Raw genomic sequence first — 4,467 nt, 5'->3', positions numbered from 1 at the left:
GTCTGTCTATGATGTATGCTCTACCCCTTAGAAAACTCCTTATAGTCCATGAAAATGCAAATATTATTTTCTAGGAGTTCTCTGTAACATGACAAGTTCTACATTTTTTTTATTTTTATTTACTGATTTTTTTTTCCTTACACTGACCAAGAAACCCTGAAGTGTTTTGACTTTTCTTTAGGAGGCCAAGGCAGGATGCCCCACACTGTCTCCTGAGGAGCTCTCAAATTGACTCAAACTGTCTCCTTATGTCTGCTGTGCAACGCTTGAGTAGCTACTTCCCAAGAAGCAACTTGATATTCCTGACAGAAAAGAACATGCCTGCATGTCCCAGATGGAACGTGCCTCAGTGGGTGGATTCACATGCCACACTTGCCACCGTGTGCTCTGCTGGTCACTGACTCCTTGAGAGATGTTCTGCAGGTGTCCTCATTACTCCTCTAACTGCATCAGGGGGGAAAGGAAACAACGGAATCCTACCAAGCACTTAACCTGAGCAAACTCTGTGTCTCCTGGAAGTCAGGACATTGAACAGCTTCAGCAAAAGGTCTTCTGCTGTGCTGGAGAAGCAGATGGTGCCTACAGTGATGATCTGGAAATCACAAGAGCACTAGGACCTGCCATAGTCCCTGTTCCCCAAGGGGCTGAGGGACAGAGCAGCCTCCATCGTGGTCCCCAGCACGGGGCCCTTCCTGGCAGCAGCCCCTTTCTGCACCAGCTGCCTCCGGGGACACTGCCCCCCGTGACATGGTCCCTGAGCGTGTCCCAGCCCTGCTGGGCCCTGTGTCCCCCAGGGGCTCGTGGAGTTCGGCCCTGCATCTCCAGGCCCCGTATCCCTGGGGCGGGACAGCTTCCCTTTGCCTGTGGCTTGCGCCCTGAGGGGACCCCATTGTGTGCGGCAACCTGAGAGTTGAGAGCTGCCCCGCGGTGGGGCTGGGGCTTCTTCCCCTTTGGGCATCCTGTGGGACACGTGTGCAGGTCAGGTGAAGGAAGGCCCTACACTTAGGGATTAATAGCAGGTTGATTTTTAATTGTCCTTGGTATAAGAATCTAATTTGACACATTTTCAGGATGCCCTGAGGCCTTCCCAAATCTCGTACACAGAATTGCTAGCATCATACATGAGGGAAGCACTACTTGTACGTGGTAAATGCTAGGACATTTCTTCCTGAATGTTCAGAGGATTCTCATCCTTGAAGCAGTTTCCTTTAGTGCAGGGTGCCGGGTTAAGGGTAAGGGAGGGATTCTCACGGTCCAGCCATAAGTGTTGGTCAGGTGTCATTCCCGATTCCTGCTCCACTTATCAGTGCTAGGCCCTGTCATTCATACAATTAGGTGGAAGAAGACACGCCCATGATATGGTCATCCTCATAAGGTGATCCTTCCAGAATCTGCAGACAAGTTGCGTAAGATTCTCTGCTCCCTGCAGCATGAGTGAGTGGCATTGTGCACTGCCAGTGGGTGCCTCTGCAAGACTTTCCAGATTCTTATTTGAGAAGTCCTTGAAAAGTGCATGCAAACTCCAGCATATGTTCTTGCTGCATCAGTGTCTGTGTGTGCCTTTTTGCTTGCTCATTCCATATGTATTGTTGGAGGGTGGTATTTGAGTAGGGCAAGTGGATTACTCTAGGCCTGAAGAGAAAAGTGTATTGTTGACAGAGATTTTATGTGGAATGCGTGGGTGTTGGGGACAGCTTTTTAGTAGGGAAGTGCTGCAAAGGGAAATGTAGCTGTGGTGCCGGTGCTGGGAAGGGATGAAAGGAAGCAGGGGCAATGTTTGGAGGCTTCGCTAAGCATGCAGTGGCTAGTGATTTTAGCTGTGAGGCCTGTCTTTTGTGGGAGGTGATTGAGCAGGGTGACCATGCTGGTAGCAAGGTGTGAGAATTGTGGTGTAATGGTTGGGAGGGAATGAAGCAGAGCAAGCAAGCGTTGTGAGGCTGCCCTCCTCATAGAGAGTGAAGGCTTTGTTCTGTCAGTCATTTACATATAAATCCCCCTTGCCGGTGCACATGTGCAGCATGAACAAAGAAATGTGTGAATGAAGCATGCAGCTTCCTGAGTGCATGAATGAAGCATGCAGCAACATGAATGAAGGGCAGCATGAATGAAGGACTACCATCTCTACATGTGCTTTGGTGAAATCCTGGCTCCAGAAATGACTTCTCAAGCAATCTCTCTTAAGCAGCTCTGTGGAGGGGAGTTTGGGAAGTCTGCTTGACAACAGGTCAAGCAGGAGGCAGCAATGTGCCCTTGTGTCAAGGATGGCCAGAGGGATGCTGGCCTGCACGAGGAGGAGTGTTGGCAGCAGGTGGAGGGGGCTGATCGTGCCCCTCTCCTCAGCTCTGCTCAGGCCACACCTGGGCTCTTGTGTGCAGAAATATTGTGGGCTGCCCAGGACAAGAGGGATGTGGAACTTGCAGAGAGTGACCAGCTTAGTGCCACAAAGATGATGAAGGAACTGGAGCGTCTATCTTATGAGGAAAGAGTAAGCGATTTGGGCCTGTTTATCCTGGAAAAAACAAGAGTGAGAGGGGAACTTATCAAGAGGTACAAACAGCTGAGGGGAGGATGTAAAAAGGACAGGGCCAAACTCTTCTCGGTGGTGCCCAGCAATAGCCCAAGAGCTAAAGGGTGTAGATTGCAACACAGTTACAATGGATGCAAATTGCTACAAACTTTCAATGTGCATATGAGGAAGGGCTTTTTGACAGTTAGGGTGACGGAGCACTGGAAGCGAGTGTCCAGCGAGGTTGTGCAGGCTCCTTCTTTGGAGCTCTTCCAAAGCCTCCTGGGTGTGATCCTGTGCAACGCGCTGTAGGAGTCCCTGCTTGTGCAGGAGGGGGTTGGACTGATGATCTCGAGAGGTCCCTTCCAACGTCAACCCCTGTGTGACTGTGTGACTTGGGAGGGCTCCGTGGGCACCCAGGACGGCAGTGATGTTGGAAGGGCAGTGGTGGGGTTTTGTCAGGCCGTAAGGCCTCTTCTCTTGTGGCACCGAGTTGTCACCATGAGCAACTGGCAGATGGCCCTGCAGACGGCAGAGGGACAGAGCAGCCTCCATCGTAGTCCCCAGTACGGGGCCCTCCCTGGCAGCAGCCCATTTCTGCACCAGCTGCCTCCGGGGACACTGCCCCCCGTGACATGGTCCCTGAGCGTGTCCCAGCCCTGCAGGGCCCTGTGTCCCCCAGGGGCTTGTGGAGTTCGGCCCTGCATCTCCAGGCCGCGTGTCCCTGGGGCGCGACAGCTTCCCTTTGCCTGTGGCTTGGGCCCTGCGGGGACACGTTGTGTGCGGCACCCGGAGAGTTGAGAGCTGCCCCACAGTGGGGCTGGGGCTTCTTCCCCAGGGCCACATGTGAATGGAATTCCAGGAAGGAATTTTTTGCTGTTGCTCCCATGCCCCTGGTGCACGCAGGGCTCCACACACAGACCTGCGGTGGGGATGGTTTTTTGTGCCTGAGCTCACTTGGAAAAAACTGGCAACATATGAGCAATGATACAGGAATATATATTTAAACAAGAGCAAGAAAGAATAACAAAAACAATAATAACGACAACAATATCAATAACAGTAACAACAACAATATCAAAAACAATATAAACAATATCAACAACAACCAAAAACTACTGTGACGCTACATAGAAAAAAATCCAGAAAAGAGTCCAGGGCTGGAGTCCTCATGCCCAGCGTTTCCTGGTAGCAGCCTGGGTGAAGGGGAGCTTGGTCTGCAAGGGAAAAGGAGGCATCAGCAGGGCCGAGGAGCGGCTCGGGGGCTCCCGTGGAGCAGAGGCTCTTTGGCGGCTGCGCGGGCTCTTTGGCAGCAGCGCTGCCGTCATTGGTGCCCTGGCAGAGGCTTGGCGTGGCCAGCGCAGCCCAGAGGCCGGCAGAGGGGCTGAGGCAGCAGGTGCCCAGGCCTTGGGCGCTCCTGCGCCCTGTGCAGCTCTGCCCCGGCGCCGCGGCCCGCCAGAGCGCCCGCACACCTGGGCCAGGCTCCCGCGCGGCTGCTCCCCAAAGGCAGCGCGGAGCAGCGCCAAGGGGCCGGGCACAGCCCCAGCTCTGCCCGTGCAGCCGGCAGCAGGGACCATACCTGGGGGCTGCAGCCGGAGCTCTCCCAGTCCATGGGCTCCTCTGTGCTGCAGCTGACCAGGCCGCTGCTCCCCATCATCTAGAAGAGAGCAGGAGACCTTGTTGGGGACAGTGTGTGGGGAAGAGGAAGGATAAGGGAAACCTCTGGCTGTAAGGACTGTACCTGGCTGCTACCAGAACTGAGCCACTCCATAGGCTCTGGCTGGTCCCCTGCAGAGCTCCCATTCATGCATGCAGCCTGCAAGACAGCAAGAGACCTTTGCAGGGCAGGTCCCAGAGCTGGCGGTCCCTGGTCCCAGGACCTCTCTTCCTGATTTGGGAAACAGGAAAGTGGCAAGGGGCCAGGCCCAGCCCCAGCTCTCCTCATGCTGCCAGAAGCAGGG

This window comes from Tinamus guttatus, unplaced genomic scaffold (assembly GCF_059628265.1).
Source record: "Tinamus guttatus ecotype Peru unplaced genomic scaffold, ASM5962826v1 Tinamus_guttatus_pri_ptg000989l, whole genome shotgun sequence".
NCBI classification, from domain to species: domain Eukaryota; kingdom Metazoa; phylum Chordata; class Aves; order Tinamiformes; family Tinamidae; genus Tinamus; species Tinamus guttatus.
Note: the sequence above shows the minus strand (reverse complement) of the source record.